Source organism: Labrus bergylta, chromosome 1 (assembly GCF_963930695.1).
Source record: "Labrus bergylta chromosome 1, fLabBer1.1, whole genome shotgun sequence".
Lineage (NCBI taxonomy): Eukaryota > Metazoa > Chordata > Actinopteri > Labriformes > Labridae > Labrus > Labrus bergylta.
The window spans coordinates 7509660-7532045 of record NC_089195.1 but is presented as its reverse complement, the minus strand read 5'-3'; the positions used below and the strand labels follow the sequence as shown (position 1 = coordinate 7532045).

The window sequence follows — 22386 nt, the reverse complement described above, 5'->3', positions numbered from 1 at the left end:
ACAAGCTCTCACGCTTAGGAATAAATGAGACCAATGAACAAAACTTCTGTGTTAGCTAAAGAAAAGATCATGGCAAGTAACAGCCTGCTATTCTGTTTGACTATGATACTGATAGAATAAACAGGAGAATTAATCCATAGTATTTTTTATTTTTTTTTATACTTTATTGATCCCGCGAGGGAAAATTCGTTTTTACACTCTGTCTAGTAAACATGCTACACACACATAGGCCAAAATACACACACATGCACAAACAGGGTCCTATGGACATGCACTAATAGAGAGGTCACAGAGTGAGGGGGCTGCCCAAGGTAGGCGCTCTTGAGCTGGGGGGGGGGGGGGTTAGGTGCCTTGCTCAAGGGCACCTTGGCAGTGGACTGGCACCTCTCCAGCTACCAGACCAATTTCTGGACTTGGTCCGTGCTGGGACTTGAACTGGCAACCCTCTGATTCCCAACCCAAGTCCCTACAGACTGAGCTGTAGCCCCACTGTAGTGCTGATGACGCAAAAATTGTAATTTTGCGTCATCGGCGGCTGTTGTGGTTAGCGGGGTGAAACTACAATGCAAGTTCTTCATATTTTTGACCACTGAAGCTACAGACCTATCCCAGATCAGTGGCTGGGACCTCACTCCCAGAATCGAAACTTAACATCTGCCATATTGCTTGTTAGCATAGCTTCAAAGCTGATAATGGTGAACAAAAGTATATTTCAACTGAAACTGATATGGATGAAGGTGATTTTGAAGGTCTTTTGCTCAAATCGGATGTTCTTGGCTATCTCTACGAGCCGCAATGTAGCTGCGAGGCGGCTGCTGCCGACATGCCGGTCTTGCTCGCGGACGCCGGGTGAAAGAACATTGCTGCTAGAAGCAACTTGGTTTGTTTTTAGCCTGAGCTAATCAGCTGAAGCCGACCACGACCAAACCAAAGGGACTATGCCGCCACTAACCTCACCATCCAGATGCGATAGCTGTCTTCTCTTGACCCAAAAAATATCCAAACTGGAAGGGAGGATATGTGTTTCTTAATGAGGTCATTCAGGTGCTTTTAACCATGGGTAAAGTGTTAAGGCTCGAGAAGACAAAGAGCAGAGAAGGATGATTTTTATTTTTGCGTTTTAAGAATTATGTTAAAATGTTTATAATATTTAGATTTGTTTTTGCGCTCGTGCACCTGAAGTTTTATTTCTGTTTGAGTGTGCTCCTTTTTTCTGTTTTGAATTAGGCCTATCCTAGAACCCACAATGCAACAAGAAACATTTACAAAAATGTGGACTACAAAACAATTATCGATTACATTTTTTTTGTAACCGAGGGGGGGTTCAAAGTAGTGTCCTCTACAGGCCTGGAGCGCCTCTGTTTGCTTTCTGTTGCATGTTTGTTCTGGTTTGAGGGTTTTTTACTGTTCATCATATGTATTTGATGTACATTTACTGTGAAAGTTTTTTATTTTTGCTTTTTAGAAACAGGTTCTTTATTTGATGAAACATGTCGCATAGTTGTATTTATTTCACCCACAGCATCTTTACTCCTCTTGACACAATAACCTTTATTTTGGTAACTTGTGAGGCATTTTGTGATATTATTGGAGAGATAGATAGATACTTGATTCATCCCCAGGATTAAATTCAGGAGTATCCCATAGCTTTACAAAGACCTGATCTTCAGACCATGAAGAGAGATGTGTTGAAACTTCTGTCTCTGGAAGACTGTTGTTAGCAGCTCATTCGGTGAACGCTTTGAGGTGGATGTAAAAACATGTCAATTATTTTAGGAAAGTCAGACACAGTCCCTTCCTCACAGTAACATAACTGCACCACAGTGATTGATCAACAAGCATAACTCTCCTCCCACTGAGTTATTTCACTTCACTGTCACCATCCGGTATGAAGAAGCAATGAAGCGGCTTACATTCAAAGTGAAGTCCATGTCCGAGTCTCTAAGCCCAGTTTCAGTAAGACCATCAGACAGTCAGCTGTGGAGCTGATGTGAACCGATCTTTCTCTGTATTTTCCTCATGTCCTGTCATAGAGCTTCTTTCTAAAGTCCATCTCTTTCTGAACAAATGTTTTCTGCTCAGGTTTCCATCTAACAAAGACTGTTACAGTGCTGTGGGGGAATCTGATGACTTACAGCTGATGACGGGAGCCTGTGTAGAAAATGATTTATGATTTCTGTGATCTCTCTTCTTCTCTCGTTAGCTTGCGATGGTGATCTCTGAAAGAATGTGAGCGATCAGGACAGGTGGTGCAGAGAGGAGCAGATGTGTCCTGATGATCCACAGAGGATGAACTGCTGCTACTGCTAGATTCTTGTCAGACGTTCCAGTTATAGTGTGAGGAATGATCCCGGTTTCACCATTATCACCATTATTTTGCATGAATTTCACAACATTACAAACATGTATAAAATCACATGAACAGTAAACGATAAATGCTTATTTCTTTTCTAATCTTCTGACTACTAAAAGTGCTTTTACACATTCATACGCCACCGACGAAGCAGCGGCAGCAATTAAGGGTTAAGTGTCTTTCCCAAGGACACATCGGACATGTTGCTGCAGGAGCTTGGGTTCAAACCCTTGACCTTCCTGTTGAGCCTCAGCCATCTCTCCCACCTGAATCTGAAGCATTGTGAAAAATATCACTTAATCTGTCGCTGCCTTTTGAAGCTCAAATGATAATTTAACAGTGATAATAAAACATAATGAACTTCAGAACACAGAGTATGTGTCTCTTGTTTTCACAATCGGTTCTTTATTTCCAAGTACATTAACACATACAAGGAATCTGACCTGGTGTTTTAGTGCAAAACAATAAGCAAAAATAAGAAGCTTATATATATATACCTAACATATATATAAGAAAATTAAAATATAAAAAAACAAAATGTACAGTAGGTGCAGTGAAGGAGTCGTGCAGTTGAAAGTGAAGAACATCTTACAGTGTAGATAAATCTCCTCAGAGTGAATGTAAACAGGAAATATGAAGTCCAGTTAGCGACAATGTAATGCATTAAACCAGTTTCAGCCTTCACATTACTGTAATACTCTCTGACTGGGGGGCTGGATGAGAGAATGGATTATGTATGTTTGTGTGGGGGGGGGGGGGGGGGGGGGACGTGAGGTTTTGGTCCTGATGGACCGCAGCCTCTTGCCAGAGGGGAGGGTCTCAAACAGTCCATGACTGGGGTGAGAGGGGTCGGTCACAATCTTACCTGCACGCCTCAAGGTCCTGGAGGTGTGCAGGTCGTGGAGAGATGGCAGGTTGCAGCCAATCACCCTCTCTGCAGAGCGGCCAATACGTTGCAGCCTGCACTTGTCCTTTGCTTTGGCTGCAGCGTACCAGACTGTGCTGGAGGAGGAGAGGATGGACTCAATGATGGCATTGTAGAAGTGAGCCATCATGGTCTTTGTCAGGTTGAACTTCTTCAGCTGCTGCAGGAAGTATATCCTCTGCTGTCCTTTCTTCACTTGAGGTCCTGGGTGATGGTGGTTCCCAGGAACTAGAAAGACTCCACAGTGGAGTCACCAATTTCTGAGTCTGAAAAGGAGCTTCCAGTGAGGCAAAAATCGTCATATTGCATCACTGGAAGCTGTTGCGGTTAGCGGGGTGAAACTACAACGCTAGTTCCTCATATTTTCAATCACTGAAGCCACAGACCAATCACAGATCAGTGGGTGGGAACTCACTCCCAGAATTGAATTTGTCCGGGGCGGACTGGTAGTGTTGGTGCTCTCACTGTTTGCCTATGGACACAGACATAGAGTCTGTTTTCTGCCAGGAATTTCCAAGATCAATTCTGGAAGAAATCTCTGAATCAGTTGTGGAAATGGCCTTATGTGTTGAAGTAAATATGTCTGTAAATGTTTTTATTACTATATTTCTACTGCTATACTGTATATTTTGGAGAAACTGCAGTGTTTCCCCTAGGTTTACAGCGTTGGGGGGGTGAGGACAAGCCGACATGCCGACACGCCGACACAAACACTTGAAGGAATCTTGGTGTTCATGTGTTACTTTTAATGACAGATGTCCTTTTCTATCGGAAAGGTATCCTTAAATGACTTCTTTCCCTGATTTCCGACTCTATCCTCTATCCTGTCTCTACAATAAAGGCACAAAAAGCCCAAAAATAAATCTTTAAAAGAAAACTAAAAAAAATCTTTTTTTTTTACTTGACCTTCGGGGGCTACTGCAGTTAGGTTTTTTTAGACTAGCAGTGTCAATTTTAGGGTTAAAAACTAAATAACCATTGTGGGGCTTTAATAATTGGAGAGCCCTGGTTGATTGAATTCCTTTACTAATGGTAAACCCCGCCCCTGCTTTCCCATGGTGCCATAAACTTAGATTTAAAGTGCATAGCGAAATCTAATATTTAATTCAATCAGGCTATGGAAGCCCATTTCCGCCAGTTAAAAATATTAAAATTTAAACTTTGTTTTATTGCCCATATTAAGTCGAAATGATGAGATAAAAAGTCACAATTATGAGATGAAAAGTTAATGCACTCCAAAATAAATTAATACAAGTATTTTTTGCATTTTAAGGTTGCATCATGTCCACTCTGGTGGAAATTTCTGTAACTTCTTCAGAATTATGAATTTAAAATAAAATAAATAATAATGTCACCTTGCATGTCCTAAAGTTGCAAATTGCATTAAAAAAAACTGGTTACTTGATATCATAATTCATGCACGGAAAGGTTAATATGTGCAAAAAAAATCAAACAAATCTGGGGAATGTTATAGGCTACATGCAGAGTGTTTTCATGGTCAGAAGACTAGAAAAGTGATGTGAGTCCAGTCCATTTACCATTTTGAGTATATTGTTTACCAAACCAAAGACTATTAAGTGCTTGCTCTTTAAAAACACTGGTATGTTTTTGTTGTAAAGGAGATAACACTTTAGGTGTGTTACTTGTGCATTCTACTTCAAGTGAGGTTTTAGATTGTCTATTAAAGAGCCTTAGAAATCAAAGCGGCAGCCTCATCTTTATCAAAGCAAGAAAGGTTCAAATAGGCCTACCACACAAAGATAAGTAGAGGGGATTGAAAAACACGTGTGGTTTGGTCAAGTATAAATATCATGAGGCTGGAGCACAGAGCTCACTGATACTTCAACCACCTGAATAATAGCGCCACCTGGTGTCCTTTTTGTGGAAGAGGGGGTTAATCAGATAAAATCGAGAAAAACGGTGTTTTATATTTTTAGAAGTCCCTATCTACAGGCTCAATTTAAAGACTAAAAGATTGGGGGGAAATTATGTGACAAAAAAAATAATTGACAAAAAAAATAATTCCAGTTTTATATATTAAAAAAAATGTAGATCGTAGATTTAAATAGTCTACTTAAAATCTCCATAGTAACCCAGGTTGCCAGGAGACGATTCTAAAATTAAGTAATTCGAACAAAAACAAAGTCAAAGTACTTTGAAACAAATCTCACTGAGAGACAGCAGCAATTTTTTTCTGTGCTTTCAAAGTTTGATATTTTCGAGGATTTCTTGGACAAAGATTTTCATCAACGACGATTTGTTCTCCAAACATCGACTGAACATCATCACGAAGCTCAAGAGTGTCAACACGGACAACGTAAGATTGATTCTTTGAATTAAACTGTTTTACTGTCCACACGATCGTAACTTTGAGAGTAAACGAGGTTAAAGTTTATTAAATGACATTTAAAACTCACATTAGCCTACACATGACAGACGTTTGACTCTAAATAGTAACACAATTTAATTTAAGGCTTCAGACCAGGTCGAGTTCAAATAGACAACAAAAAGATAACTAATGAAAGTAAGCTAACTTTGCCCCACATGTTGGACTGATGTGCGTTTGTCTCAATTTTCATCCTTTATTATTTTCTCATCGTTAGGGTCTTAATTCATGAACTTTATTTCTGTTATTTTCTGTTATTTCTTTTTTAATTTACATGTTGTAGCCTAGCTTAAATACACTTTTAAAATAAAGTTAGCTATATTTAAAAAGTAAACAGCATTTTAAATCTCCATAGTAACCTGCTGCATGGTTGCCATGGTGATAGACCAGATACGAAAATGAATTTATTCGAACAAAAACAAACTCAGAGACAGCAGAAATATCCAAAGTGGTTTAAAAGTTTCATATTTTCGAGGATTTTTTCACAAAAGATCTTCATCGAAAACGTTTCTCCTCCTATCAACAAGTGTTTGAACATGCAGGATGTAAGATTGATGATTTGAATAAAACTAGATCGACACGATCACACGTTTAAAGTTCAATAAGATAACATGGACTCAGAGGTTTTTAAGACGATTCACTTTTTATCACAAACAGATATGAAAACATGTAATAAATTAAATATTAAAACATAATAATGTTAGCAGCTGCTTCTGTCGTGATCTTTATAAAAACTAAATGATTTTCTGTCAGACCTTTCACTGTTTTAAAACTCAAATAGTCTATTTCATTTATATTGTGTTGAGAAAGAAACAGTGAAAGTAGTTTGGTTCAGGAACTTTATGTTTGATCCTGAATGAATCTATGAGTGTAAACTTTAATAACACATTAAACCAACAATATATAGATATTTAAAAAATACTTTCTACTGTAAATACTGAAAATGTGACTTTTAATCATTTAATGAATAATAATTGATTGTTGGTCATAACTTTATAGTGTGAGGATGTGAGGACTTTATTTTTTAGAAAACATGTTCTTCAATTTATCAGAGGTTTACATTTTGGGATTCTTTCTGTCTTTTAGACGAACCAGCGAGTCAGGATGGCCAACACCCTCGTCCAGGACCCGGACTGGTCCAGCCCGAGGGTGATCCTGAGGAGGATCCCGTCTTCAGCCGGCTCTTCAGGAGGTTCATCACCGAGGTCCCCGCCTGAAACTCCTCCTCGCTCTCCTTCCTCACCTGCCCACGACCCGGATCAGACCAGTCTGAGGGTCCCTGCAGCAGCCAGTTCTCCAGAACCGTCTCCACCCAGGTCCCCTTCTGTTTCTCCTCCTGCCTGTCCCTCTAACTGCTTGATCCTTGACCTTCAAGTGAGCTCCTCCTCTTCTTCCTCATCTTCCTCCTCCCCTCCTCCCCTCCCACCTTCTCTCCCTCCTCTTCCTCCTTCCCCCTCCTCCCCTCCTCCCCTGCCTTCTCTTTCTCCTTCTCTTGCTCCTCTTCTTGCTCCTCCTCTCCCTTCTATCCCTCCTCTCCCTCCTCTTCCTACTCCCTCCTTCTCTCCCTCCTCCCCTCCCTCCTCTCCCTCCTTCTCTGCCTCCTCTCCCTCCACTCCCTCCTCCCCTCCCTCCTCTCCCTCCTTCTCTCCCTCCTCTCCCTCCACTCCCTCCTCCCCTCCCTCCTCTCCCTCCTTCTCTCCCTCCTCTCCCTCCACTCCCTCCTCCGCTCCCTCCTTCTCTCCCTCCTCCAATCCCTCCTCCCCTCCCTCCTCTCCCTCCTCTTCCTCCTCCCCTGCCTCCTCCCCTGCCTCCTCTTTCTCCTTCTCTCTCTCCTCTTGTTACTCCCTCCTCTACTCCGTCCTTCTCTCCCTCCTCTCCTCCCTCCTCCCCTCCTTCCTCTCCCTCCTTCTCTCCATCCTCTTCCTCCTCCCCCCTCCTCCCCTCCTCCCCTGCTTCTTCTTTCTCCTTCTCTTGTACCTCTTCTTCCTCCTCCCTCCTCCTTCTCGTCATCAGAAGAGACCGGCTGCACAGGCGGAAGGAGAGCCTCAACGGAAGTGTCATCGTCCTCCTGTTTCTCCTTCTCTCTCTCCTCTTGTTACTCCTTCCCCCACTCCCTCCTTCTCTCCCTCCTCACCTCCCTCCTCCCCTCCTCCCCTACCTCCTCTTTCTCCTTCTCTCCCTCCTCTTGTTACTCCCTCCTCCACTCCCTCCTCCACTCCCTCCTCCACTCCCTCCTCACCTCCCTCCTCCCCTCCTTCCCTACCTCCTCTCCCTCCTCCTCTCCCTCCTCTTCTTGATCCTCCTCTTCCTCCTCTACCTCCTTCTCTCCCTCCTTCTCTCCCTTCTCTCCCTCCTTCTCTCCCTCCTCCTCTCCCTCCTCTCCCTTCTCTACCTCTTCTTGCTCCTCCTCTCTCTCCTCTCCCTCCTCTCCCTCCTTCTCTCCCTCCTCTACCTCCTCCTCTCCCTCCTCTACCTCCTCCTCTCTCTCCTCTCCCTCCTTCTCTCCCTCCTCTACCTCCTCCTCTCCCTCCTCCTCTTCCTCCTTCCCTCTCCTCCCCTCCTCCCCTGCCTTCTCTTTCTCCTTCTCTCGCTCCACTTCTTGTTCCTCCTCTCCCTCCTCTTCCTACTCCCTCCTCCTTCTCTCCCTCATCCACTCCCTCCTCCCCTCCCTCCTCTCCCTCCTTCTCTCCCTCCTCTTCCTCCTCCCCTGCCTCCTCTTTCTCCTTCTCTCTCTCCTCTTGTTACTCCCTCCTCCACTCCGTCCTTCTCTCCCTCCTCACCTACCTCCTCCCCTCCTTCCTCTCCCTCCTTTTCTCCCTCCTTCTCTCCCTCCTCTTCCACCTCCCCCCTCCTCCCCTCCTCCCCTGCCTCCTCTTTCTCCTTCTCTTGCTCCTCTTCTTCCTCCTCCCTCCTCCTTCTCGTCTTCAGAAGAGACCGGCTGCACGGGCGGCCTCAACGGAGGCGTCAACTTCCTCCTCTCGCTCCTCCCCTCGCTCCTCCTCTCCCTCCTTCTCTCCCTCCTCTTCTTGCTCCTCCTCTTCCTCCTCTTCCTCCTCTACCTCCTTCTCTCCCTCCTCTACCTCCTACTCTCCCTCCTCTCCCTCCTTCTCTTCCTCCTCTCCCTCCTTCTCTCCCTCCTCTCCCTCCTTCTCTCCCTCCTCTACCTCCTACTCTCCCTCCTCTCCCTCCTTCTCTTCCTCCTCTCCGTCCTTCTCTCCCTCCTCTCCCTCCTCTACCTCTTCTCTCCCTCCTCTTCCTCCCCCCTCCTCCCGCCCCTCTTCTCGCTCCTCCTCTGTTAGGCAACATCAGAAGAGACCGGCTGCACGGGCGCAAGTAGAGCCTCCATGGAAGCTTCATCTTCCTCTCGCTCCTCCCCTCCCTCCTCTCCGTCCTCTACCTCCTCCTCTCCCTCGTCTCCCTCCTTCTCTCCCTCCTCTTCTTGCTCCTCCTCTTCCTCCTCTCCCTCCTTCTCTCCCTCCTCTACCTCCTTCTGTCCCTCGTCTCCCTCCTCTACCTCTTCTCGCTCCTCCTCTCCCTCGTCTCCCTCCTTCTCTCCCTCCTCTTGCTCCTCTTCTTCCTCCTCTCCCTCCTTCTCTCCCTCCTCTCCCTCTTTCTCTCCCTCCTTCTCTCCCTCCTCTCCCTCCTCTACCTCCTTCTCTACCTCCTCTTCCTCCTTCTCTCCCTCCTCTTCTTGCTCCTCCTCTTCCTCCTCTCCCTCCTTCTCTCCCTCCTCTCCCTCCTTCTCTCCCTCCTCTTCTTGCTCCTCCTCTCCCTCCTCTCCCTCCTTCTCTCCCTCCTCTACCTCCTTCTGTCCCTCTTCTCCCTCCTTCTCTCCCTCCTCTCCCTCCTCTACCTCCTTCTCTCTCTCCTCTCCCTCCTTCTCTCCCTCCTCTTCCTGCTCCTCCTCTTCCTCCTCTCCCTCCTTCTCTCCCTCGTCTCCCTCCTCTACCTCTTCTCGCTCCTCCCCTCCCTCCTCCCCTCCCTCCTCTCCCTCCTTCTCTCCCTTCTCTCCCTCCTCCTCTCCCTCCTCTACCTCCTTCTCTCCCTCCTCTTCTTGCTCCTCCTCTTCCTCCTCTCCCTCCTTCTCTCCCTCCTCTCCCTCCTTCTCTCCCTCGTCTCCCTCCTCTACCTCTTCTCGCTCCTCCTCTCCCTCCTCTCCCTCTTCTCGCTCCTCCTCTCCCTCCTCTCCCTCCCGTCTCCTATCCCCCCTTTTCTCGCTCCTCCTCTGTTAGGCATCATCAGAAGAGACCGGCTGCACGGGCGGAAGGAGAGCCTCCACGGAAGCGTCAACTTCCTCCTCTCGCTTCTCCTCTCCCTCCTCTCGCTTCTCCTCTCCCTCCTCTCCTTCCTTCTCTCACTCCTTCTCTCCCTCCTCTCCCTCCCCCCTCCTCCCCCCCCTCTGTTAGGCATCATCAGAAGAGACCGGCTGCACGGGCGGAAGGAGAGCCTCCACGGAAGCGTCAACTTCCTCCTCTCGCTTCTCCTCTCCCTCCTCTCCTTCCTTCTCTCCCTCCTCTTCTTGCTCCTCCTCTTCCTCCTCTCCCTCCTTCTCTCCCTCCTCTACCTCCTTCTGTCCCTCCTTCTCTCCCTCCTTCTCTCCCTCCTCTCCCTCCTTCTCTCCCTCCTTCTCTCCCTCCTTTTCTTGCTCCTCCTCTCCCTCCTTCTCGCCCTCCTCTTCTTGCTCCTCCTCTTCCTCCTCTCCCTCCTTCTCTTCCTCCTCTCCCTCCTTCTCTCCCTCCTCTCCCTCCTTCTCTCCCTCCTTCTCTCCCTCCTCTCCCTCCTTCTCTCCCTCCTCTTCTCGCTCCTCCTCTCCCTCCTCTCCCTCCCGTCTCCTACCCCCCCTTCTCTTGCTCCTCCTTTGTTAGGCAACATCAGAAGAGACCGGCTGCACGGGCGGAAGGAGAGCCTCCACGGAAGCGTCATCGTCCTCTCCCTCCTCCCCTTCCTCCTCTCCCTATCCTACCTCCTCCTCTCCCTCCTTTTCTCCCTCCTCTACCTGCTCCTCTCCCTCCTTCTCTTCCTCCTCTCCCTCCTCCTCTCCCTCCTTTTCTCCCTCCTCTCCCTCCTCTCCCTCCTTCTCTCCCTCCTCTACCTCCTTCTCTCCCTCCTCTCCCTCCTTCTCTCCCTCCTCTTCTTGCGCCTCCTCTTCCTCCTCTCCCTCCTTCTCTCCCTCCTCCTCTCCCTCCTTCTCTCCCTCCTCCTCTCCCTCCTTCTCTCCTTCCTTCTCTCCCTCCTCTCCCTCCTCCACCTCCTTCTCTCCCTCCTCTTCTTGCTCCTCCTCTTCCTCCTCTCCCTCCTTCTCTCCCTCCTCTCCCTCCTTCTCTCCCTTGTCCCCCTCCTCTACCTCTTCTCGCTCCTCCTCTCCCTCCTCTCCCTCCCCCCTCCCCCCCCCCCATCTTCTCGCTCCTCCTCTGTTAGGCATCATCAGAAGAGACCGGCTGCACGGGCGGAAGGAGAGCCTCCACGGAAGCGTCATCGTCCTCTGGCTCCTCCCCTCCCTCCTCTCCCTCCTGCTCTGCCTCCTCTCCCTCCTTTTCTCCCTCCTCTCCCTCCTCCTCTCCCTCCTCTCCCTCCTTCTCTCCCTCCTCCTCTCCCTCCTTCTCTCCCTCCTTCTCTCCCTCCTCCACCTCCTTCTCTCCCTCCTCTTCCTGCTCCTCCTCTTCCTCCTCTCCCTCCTTCTTTCCCTCGTCTCCCTCCTCTACCTCTTCTCGCTCCTCCTCTCCCTCCTCTCCCTCTTTCTCTCCCTCCTCTTCTTGCTCCTTCTCTCCCTCCTCTCCCTCCTTCTGTTAGGCATCGTCAGAAGAGACCGGCATCACGGGTGGAAGGAGAGCCTCCACGGAAGCGTCCTCACTAGAGCTAAGCTCCCGTGTTGAGTATAATATGATAAGATAGAATAAGATAAGTTAAGCTTAGATAATTTCAGATAAGTTAAGTTTAGATAAGATATCCTTGCTGACTAAGATTGTGAAGTGTAATGTAGTTTTCTTTCTTTCTTTCTTTCTTTCTTACATAGTCAGGGGATATTAATGTGATGTTGTGATTTTTTCAGATTTGATGTTGATGACATGTGTAAATATGTCATGTTGTGTTATATTACGTCATGTGTTATCTTGTATTTTGTTGTGTTGTTGTTTGATTTTTTTCAGATATTATGTTTCTATATTATATTGTGTTTATGTGTTATGTGGTGTTATTCATGTCATGTGTTGTTTTGTTTTGTTGTGTCTTGTTGTGTCTTTGTGTGTTATGTTGTGTTGTGATGTGTTGTCTTGTTTGTATTTTGTTTTGTTGTGTCTTGTTGTGTCTTGTTGTGTCTTTGTGTGTTATGTTGTGTTGTGATGTTGTCTTGTTTGTGTTTGGTTTTGTTGTGTCTTGTTGTGTCTTGTTGTGTCTTTGTGTGTTACGTTGTGTTGTGATGTGTTGTCTTGTTTGTGTTTTGTTTTGTTGTGTCTTGTTGTGTCTTTGTGTGTTACGTTGTGTTGTGATGTGTTGTCTTGTTTGTGTTTTGTTTTGTTGTGTCTTGTTGTGTCTTTGCGTGTTACGTTGTGTTGTGATGTGTTGTCTTGTTTGTGTTTTGTTTTGTTGTGTCTTGTTGTGTCTTTGTGTGTTACGTTGTGTTGTGATGTGTTGTCTTGTTTGTGTTTTGTTTTGTTGTGTCTTGTTGTGTCTTGTTGTGTCTTTGTGTGTTACGTTGTGTTGTGATGTGTTGTCTTGTTTGTGTTTTGTTTTGTTGTGCAGTGTTGTGTCTTGTTGTGTCTTTGTGTGTTACGTTGTGTTGTGATGTGTTGTCTCGTCATGTGATCTGATCTGATGTGATGTGATGATTAATGATGTCACATAATATCAGGTCATGTGATGTGAGCTACATTTTGTTTCATCAAAATGAACTTTTTGGTTCATTGAATGTCCCAGCGTCTCTCTGATTCATTCCCTCAGCGGACAGGGGGGATCTAAAAAAGGTGAGTTTGATTCCTACACAATGTTTGTTTTCAGCATGGGATCCTTTTTGATTCTTTTTTTTTTGTTTTTTTTCTCTTTAGGAACAGGAGCTGAAATCTGAAGAAGAGCCCAGAACAGCAGTACAGAGGAGACAGGAAGCAGCACAGAGGACACAGACAGGATGAGATTGAATGAACAGACCGACAACGAGAGAGAAGAAGAAAAGACGAGAGACAAGTGTCAACGGTAACTTCATGAAAACAGCTCTGAATATATTCATAAGAAAACATGGCTCACTTTGAGGAACATTTTTCTGATATTAGATGAACTTCATTGTGATGTATGTTCACTAAACCATTTTATTATTTGTTTGTTTCAGGTGAGACCTCAAAGCAAACAGAGGAGTCCATTTAAAGAGGAGACGGACGAGTTTGGAGACAACAAGAAGTCGGCACAACATTTAGAATCAGCTGCAAAAACAGAGTTTGCAAATCAAATCTGAATAAATATAGATCCATGAATAATCTCTTCTGTCAACTGTTGGTATTTTCTCTTTATATTGATGTAGGGGTCATTTATATATCCTTAATAATATCACCTTATTAAGGAAAAATAGTTTGGTTTTCTCAAACATGTTTAATATCCTGACTCTGAATTATTTAATTTGAAGTTTATGTTTTGCTGCTGTTATCATACCCAATATGATGCAATCGTGAAATCCAACAGTGGAGTTGATCAAATTTCCAATTTCAAGTACATATTTGACAAAATATCTGTTGAAAGACATTTAGATTTTCTTTTTTGGAGAAAGATCCACAGTGGAGAGTAATTGTGTCAGTATTGTGTCAAGCGATATCAAAACATGGAAGAAAGAAGAAACTCTTTCCATTGTTACAACCCGGCTCTGAGGCTGCAACAAAAACAGGAGTCGAAGACGAGCTCTACCAAAATAACACCACATTTATTTACAATGATCAAATGTGAGAACAAGGTGAGAGAGAGAGCATCAGTCCTGAGAAGAGGATTATATGGATGAGGACTACTCCGTGCCAAGGTGCAGCTCATCCCCTGATTACGACCCCGCCTTGACCTGAACCTGTAACAGAAAACAAACAAGCAGCACGGTGTGGAGGGCTCGTCACACCAGAGTCACATATTTATTTTGTCTTTCAGCACTGCTCCTTCAATACAACATTTTTAATAATGACAATTCATTTGAGCTATTGTAAAAATGTTCTCCATATAATGAGAAATCCCTGCACTTTAATTACCTGGGTGTTATACAAATGATCTTTGACTTGATGAAAGTTGACATTTCTCCAGGATAATGTTTCACAAACTGTTTCAAATCAAACTGAGACCTGACAACTTTTCATAAAGCATATAACACACACTTAAAGACACAGGTCGTTTATAACATCCTTAAATCTTTGGATCCAATGCAATGAAACAAAGTGTTTTTAATGACAGGTTGAGAATATTTGCTGCAAAAAAAAAAGGTCTATTCCATCTTCAGGAACTCTTTTTAACAACAAAGTCAAAGAAATGATTACTCGTGTATTAATCCTGGTTTCTTTCCAACACACACAAATTTGTTCTTTGTGTTCAAAACAAATAAACTTCTGTAACAAATATCCCCTAGCTCTAATTTACAAGAAAAAGATTGTACAAGTCCAGGACTTTACAGACCAATTGCATTAAAATGTGCAAAATAATGGAGAAAGTGATCGATTACATTTTTACATGGCAAATAAAGGATACATGTGTAAATATCATGTGGTTTAAGGAGAGGAGCCAGCTTTGGGACATGATATTAGGAAAGTGCATGTAAGCAGTAGATTGAAACTAGGACACAATAGGAAATAGACAATGGGAAAACATAACATGGTCAGCCTAAAGAAAGTTCAAATTATGAGATAAAAAATCATGTTGGCCAAATGAGAAAGGCCAAAGTCGAAATAGTGTGATAAAAAAAGTAATTGAGATAGAAAGTCAGATTTACATCAAAATGTCACAAATCATAATGTAAGACAACAACCATCATTCTGAAATGTAAAAAAAGTCCATTGCATGTCTATGACAGTGTCACAATATTAACTCACTACGGGGAAACATTTTCATCTTAAGCAGGGTCCTGTGTTTTGTGGAATTTTCAAAAAGAAAAAGCTACGGTAGATCAAATGGAATTAAAAGGTCCTTGCACATCTTTAAAGTTTTCCCATGAAGGCAGAACAGCAACAAGGCAGGACTAAGCCTTGCACACATGGGCAAGAAACTGTCAGGAAGTGGAAAACAAGGAACTGGACCCAATTGCAGATATGGAATTAAAATATTTAATTAAACAAAAAAGATTAAAAAAGAAAAAAACGTTCAAAATCCGAAAAAGGGAAACAATGAGCCACTATGCAAACACTGTGAGTCACTCGGAAACCATGATATTTTCTTTAGCTAACACAGAAGTTTTGTTCATTGGTCTCATTTATTCCTAAGCGTGAGAGCTTGTTGGCACCAGGCACTTAAGAGCAATTTTCCAGCAATGAGTATTGGCAACTTCAACACTGTATTGCTGATTTTTTTGTTGTTGCCACTATAGGCCTGGATTTCGTGGAACTCTGTTGAGGAACAAAAATGACACTGTCCAGCATGCATTAGATGTCCAATAGCTTTTCAACTTTTGCCAAGTAAGGTGTTAATTTAGACAAACAAGCAAAGCCGGCAAGTTTGGAGGAAAATGAATGGGCTGCTTTTCAGTAAACAAGCACTTGATAATGGTTACACATGTCCAGTGATATATTTCATGCATGGAATCACACACTTCAACTAGGAGGTAGCCATCAAGTCTTATGTGAGTCCAACTTTCATTGGTTAGTATAAAAGAGGCGATGGTTTCTGGATACCACTCTTGAGACCTCAGTGATGTTTGAAACCTTGGTGTGGTTATAGGAAATGCAGACACCACAGGTTGTCCGGTAAGAACATGGGAAATCAGTCTGACACACACTCTCTTTGAGATGCCACTCATTTATTGAAAAAAATGTTTTTTGGGACATGAAGTGAAGATAAAAGAAGATAAGTGTGTGTGTGGTTTAGTCTCATGGACGCACAGAAGTTAAAAAGATAAACAGAAGTCCAGAGAACTGAGTTGAGGGGTGCAGTAGTCTTCTCTGTGTGATACTGCTTCTGATGAGGTGTAATTAGGTGGAAAGGTCGGACAAGGGTCTGAGGTCAGTGATAGGTGCAGATGGGGGGGCGTTGTTAACAGGCATGGGCTGTTCAAGGACAGATGGAGTGATGGAAGTTAGAGCGTCTTCACTGACACTATGAAAGTGGGGGACCTTTTGCACAGCCGCCCCTAACTTTGTGCAGCAAAATTGAACCTGGAGGAGGTCAGACAGAGTTGTGTGGGAGCGCTGGGAGTCTAAGTCGAGCAACGGGTCGAATGTATGTCTTGTCTCTGACTTTGATCTGGGCTGTCCGTACTCTGCAGTCACCTTTCCGACTGGCCTCAGGGCACGAGGAAGTTGCTGGTCAACATCAAGGACGATGGTGTCGACAGGAAGATCTTCCTTTTCCTGTTGCCATTTTGAGCGGGTCTGCAGGGATGGAAGATAGTTTCTGATTAAGTGATTTCAGAATTGATCAGCCAAGACTTGACACTGCTTACACCTGCGACGGCTGATGAGCTCTGTGCCTGAGTAGATGACCTGAGGTGTTGACGGATCAGGCCACCCCATCAGCAGCATATTGGGAGTGATGGGATCTGGGTCTGCGATGTCGGATGAGGTATAACCCAGGGGTTTGGAATTTACAATGCTCTCCACTTTAATGAGTATTGTACTCAATACTTCCTCTGTGACACTCTGAGCTCCCAGGATGGTGTGAAGAGCAGATTTAATAGAGCGGATCTCCCGCTCCCAGGAACCGCCAAAGTGTGGTGCATGTGGAGGATTGAACCGGAAGTGAATCTGCTGACTGGCTTGTTGTGACTGCAGAGATGGGGTGAGTGAGTTGAAAGCCTCTTTGAGTTCAGCGCTGCCTCCCCTGAAGTTTGTGCCTTGGTCCGATAACAGCTCGAATGGCTTCCCTCGTCTGGCGATGAAACGACGAAGTGCTAACTGAAACGAGTCACTATTCATACTGGCCAGCAGATCAAGGTGTACAGCATGGGTGGTTAGGCACTTGAGATTTATGCCCCATCGCTTCTCCGGTGCGCCGTCCAATCTTGATGATGTAAGGCCCAAAGCAGTCCATACCTGTTGAATAGAAGGCTGGGTGATGAAGCCTTAAGTTGGGGATGACTGGGTTGCTCCGCCATTTTCTACATTCAGGACAGTTATACTGATGTTTGCGGACTGCCTCTCTGCCTCGAAGAATCCAGAACCGCCTGCACAGCTCAGCAAAGACTCTTTCAGGTCCAGGGTGGGCCAGCCGGCTGTCAAAGTCCTGAATGATGAGCTTGGTGATGTGATGATGAGGGTCAAGTACAACTGGATGCACTGTATCTTGGCAGAGGTCGTCACATCTCCATTGGTTGCCTGATTAAGCATTCAACAAAAATAGCTATTTTTTTAAACACTTTATCATACTTAGGGTATTATAAAAACTATCCCTTCATCCAGTGTATCCTCTGGAGTAACTAGGGTTCATCTTAAAAGCAGGAGATATGGTGACTACACACCATCTTTATATGACTGAAATATATAAAAAAAACTACAACAGGCTGTATGGCTGATATACAAATAGACTATATGAAGTATATTTAATTTCTAAGAACTCAAGGTTATATATTTCAATACTGTTTTTAAGTTCATTAATATTTCACAACTGATGGCAAGACAATGCTTTCATTTTTTAGAATGAAATAGAAACAATGTCATAGGTGACAATATTGTTGAAAGCAGTGAGTTGACTCTGAGTGTCATCATATAAATCATATGTAAGATAGAAAATATGAGACAAAATGTATTAGGAATAACTATAAAATGTTTAATTATATATATATTACAGAATACAATTATATTGTGTCTTGTTGTTAAATCTATTGTTTGTGGCCACCTCCTCCCACATACACATCCATAGGGCCCCATTGAACCAGGTCACCCTGAAATCCTGGCTGCACTAGTTTCCTGTTAGGGGCTGGTGACAGCATAGGGTCAAGTGAAAAATCAAATAAATTTCCTTTTATGTTGGTGTACTTACTTAAAAAATGACAGACTTTGATATACATACCTTTTGAATTTTTGTTTCAATTTTCAATTTCTGCTTAAACTACATGTGTGTTTAAGTGTGGAAAATTCAAAAATTGAAAATGTTATTGATAAAAACTTTGCATAATTGAAACTAATAACTATCTGTGAACATCCTGTCCAAATTTGGTGAAATTCTGATTCTGATTCCCTGAAATACACGTGATAAGGCTAGAGCTGTCCCATTTGGAGAAGCCGTAATTTGACCTATTTTCGTTTTTTGGTAAGATGTATGAAACATCCAAAAAAAGTTATTTTGCAGTAAAATATTTTTATACAACCATCCGTTTCAATAAACTAGACATGTTCAAGTTATGTGAAAATATGGTTGTAGGGGTAGGGGTATCTCAACTTTTAGGGGCCCAAGTTCCTCGACTAATAGGCTGTAATCCACACAAAAGATCCTACTGGTATGCCTTATTTGGAGAGATTTCAGAGTGACAGGGCTGCCCACAGCAAGTGATCCTGAGCTGGTGGGGGGATTCTGTGCTTTGCATCTCGACAGTGCTCAGGAAGTGACCTGGCACCTGTCCACCTTCCAGATCACCTTTCCAGACTTGGTCTGCACAGGGACTTCAACTGGTGACCCACTGGTTCCCAACCCAAGGCCCTACAGACTGAGCTACTACAGCCGCAGACTGAGCTGCTGCCGCCTAGAAGTGTCCTCCTGAATAAAGACAACTAATGATAGATAATAAATGAAAATGAGGGAACAGGTAGGAGTTGTTTTTCCCCCCCTCACCCCCTTCTTTTATCTAAGAAAAACTGAGCCCCCCAGGAACCACAAGAAAAAGTAAATAAGGCATTACTGTCAAAAATCAAACAATTTTAACATGAACTGTTTTAATTAGTATCTTTACTATACTAATATTTTAATATGTTTACTATTGATAAATGTCTCTTTTCTGCTTAAAGCTTGACACATTTTCTTTGAAATCCCATCAGAATAGGCCTGAATGTACCAGTTAGTGTACTATCATGATTTCAGTTAAACACACAGGATGTCAAATCTGCCACCAGGGGGCTCTCAATCAAAACAATAACAAAAGATAATGCAGGGGCTTGCGGGGAATCATGGGAGTGATTCTCTCTGCTACTCCGCCCGACCCCCCCGTGAAAACTAACTCGGTGTTGACCGTAGTCAATACTACAGGCGAAAACTGACCTGAAAAAGAGAATTATGTTTACTGACGATGCATCCGAGTATAATTCACTTGACGTTTTTATCACAGCAGGACATACAGCAACAGTACAGGAGCTTTCAGTAGCAGCTCCCACTTCCTAATGTAGCAGTCTTTGACGCAACATCCAGTGTTTCCACAACAACAATAAACAATAGATATAGTCGGCGTCGCATCATAGTTGGGGGCGGGGCCTCCCGTGGGGGAAAACTATCTTTTCCCCAAGCCACCAATAATACAAACGCGTGGATTTTGAACTCCAATGCTAGCTCTTACAAGCTGTAATGTCCCATATTGATTCATGACGGTCAATTGACAAAGAAAGATATAATAATAAACTGAATAGGATAGTTTGGATAAGGTATAAAATTATGTTAAATTTAACTGTACTGCAGTCCTGCAGTGCTTACTACAGGCATACTGCCCCCGTCTCCCCTACTCGGCTCTGTGCTACGGTTGGCTAATATATAAAACCCTAACCTGCCTCAACAAGATACGTCCTGTCACAACTATAAAATTACGGATTTCTCTGACTTTGATAATTGTTGGAAATATTTATGTAATATTTTCCTAAAAGTATTTAACAAAAAATATATATAACATGGGTTTAGGCCATTTTTAATTCATTTAGATATTTGAATGTAAACATTGTCACAATGTTTAACATGTGCAGATCTAATATTAGAGTTTCAGTTTTCTACACTTCTACTATCTTCTGTAACTAAATCAATGTGAGAGTATTTTCTTTAAATATCTGAACGTGATTATTTCTCAGCATTGTGAATAAATCGAGGGTTAATTTGAGAGAAAGTCTGCTTGCATTTGTAAATAAAAGCACTAAAACTGACTCATAAAATTTCCTACAGGAAATTTCAACAACTCAGTAGATTGATTATATAGAGGTCAGAACTAGGGGGCAGTAACTGTATTACACTGTAGTTACACATGCCATGGAAAGGAGTGTGTGATCAGCTGAACAACAGAAGATCTCTGTCGCCCCTTTGTGGATGTCATGTGTAACTACAGTGTCAATTAGCTGTATACAGCATACTATGTTGGGTGGGTAACTTGGGACGAGAGGGCTAGTGTTTGACATCACTGATGACCACGGTATAGGGTTCATTTACACATTTAAAACACTGAGGCAAAAGTGCACACTTATTTCCTGTATTGTGGATTTTTTTGCACCACTTTGTTTGGAAAGTCTCTATGTGAAAAGAAGAAAATGAAGAAAATGAAAAAAATGTAAAGTAACAAAAATAGGAATTCACAGTCTGTGTATATTTGATGTGAATAAATGCAGAAATCCTTGGCACCGATTCAAGTTGTATGTATAAAATAAAATATAAAAACAAAAACTGATCTTAATAAGTATCATCACACAGCAGGTCTACGTATGTGAATGTGGAAAAGGAAAATGAGATGACATTGTTTCAGCTTTATAAAATCTATATCTTTTTGTAATAAGAGACAATATACTGCAGATAAACATATAAATGATGAAACTAAATGGCTAGAACCATAACATACAATTTAGGTTAGCCTCCCAGCTTTCATAAAGAACAGCTACAGTGAAAAACGTTTTTAGCTAAACGACAAACCGACTACACAACCTGCCCAGCACCAAACTGCTAACAGGCACCGTTAGCGTTAGCATTGCATCACAAAAAGATACATTCCTTGATAATTGTTATGATTAAACCTGATTTAGAGAGAGTTAAAATATGACATTTTTGAGTCTAGTACTTCAGGAGCATGTCTCCTTCTCCTTCATTACTCCTATGGGAAGAGGAATTTATCTGGTATTAAAATTTGATGTGTTTAAAATTTAAGTTAACCTCTGTGTATGAATTTATTGATGTAGGCAGGGGCGGACATAGCAACCTCTGGTGACTCTAAATTTGCCTGAGGGTTGAATGTGAGTGTGGCTTGTTGTCTGTCACTATATGTCAGCCCTGTGATTGACTGGTGATCATTACCCTGCCTCTCGCCCACTGACAGCTGGCATTGGCTCCAGCCCCCGCAACCCTGAATGGGGGAAGTGGTATAAATAATTGATGTTTGTTAGTAGGCCCTACTTTAAAGTGTGACTTTACACCACACCACATTTTTATTTTGAGTCCACTTCAAGCCACCATTACAGAAGTCAGAAAAGTTTTTTAAAAAGTCTGGCCTCATAACTAAATGTATAAACCGAACTGGTCTAGCCTACTCAAAATCAGCAATGGCCAGTGCATGGGGCGCTCAGCATACCATAAGGCTATTGGTACCTGTAAGGTCATTATTAAACTGAGGTTTACAGCTTGCTCAGTTGCAACAAAGTGTTAAAACATCGAACAGAGCTGTTTAAATATTAAAACCATCTAATTATGATTTCAAAAGCGGGAGGGGCCTAATATAGACCGATCCGTGGAAAACCAGAAGTTGACATGCTGCCATTACTGCGGCTGCCTCTCCCTTTTACAGCCGCGGACTTGAATGCAAGCGGGTCTAAAAAGTGAACATTTTACTACTTTAAAAATAATTGTATACATTACTTTACCTTTTACAACAATGTAAAGGACTTCAGGAAGAACCTGTGGAGATTTAGAGTTTACTAAAACAACCAGGAAAAACATGAACTTTGTGAAAAAACAGGGAGTGCTGAGCAGAATGTATGAGCGAACACATTTACTAGGACAAATTTATTATGCAAGGGAAGATCGAGGCCTGAATATACAAATTATAAGTAGTTTCTGTCCTCTCTGTGTGAGCTGCAGGTGGTGTCTAGTCGTCCATCACCAGGCTTAATGAGTAAAATGTAATCATATGATCATTACAGACCAGCTGCTTTAGCAACAAAACAAGCTAAATGAATATCTATACATGTATTTAATACTAAAACTAGTCCATGAGGATTAAATGCAGCAGTTGATTAATGAAGCTAACTAGCTTGTAGAATAACTATCATCACATAGGCCTATTGTGTGGCGGCTGGTTGTTTTTTTCTTTATTTCTGTTATATCATCAGGTCGTTGCTATAAAAGACATCTAATATTTAAAATCTAAATAATAAGATCTCCTCATTAAGTTACCTTCATCAGCAGCTGTCTGACGTTTTTAATCTATGAGAGCTGCTGTCAGGCAGCAGCAGACTCTGAGAGGCCACCGCAGTAATGGCTGCCACCACAAGATGGCAGCGCCCACAAACTGTCCGTAGGAATCAGTCTATAGGCACTTGAAATCTTAAATGATCGTAATTGCTCTATAATGTGGTACTCTGTTCATTTTTTTTTTTTAATCATTGATCGCAAGTTTAAAAAAAGTATATCTCACTATTAACTCTATCAGTGTTTGCATTGACCTTCAGATGTCAT

The 22386-nt window shown here is 43.2% G+C and overlaps 1 long non-coding RNA gene across 1 annotated transcript; it reads left to right on the top strand.

Moving 5' to 3' along the window:
• The first annotated feature begins 11288 nt into the window (after window positions 1-11288).
• Window positions 11289-13112, top strand: LOC109998170 (uncharacterized). The gene is made up of 3 exons (XR_002278581.3): window positions 11289-12623; window positions 12705-12849; window positions 12983-13112. It is a non-coding gene; the product is annotated as an uncharacterized lncRNA (long non-coding RNA).
• The last annotated feature ends 9274 nt before the right edge of the window (window positions 13113-22386 follow it).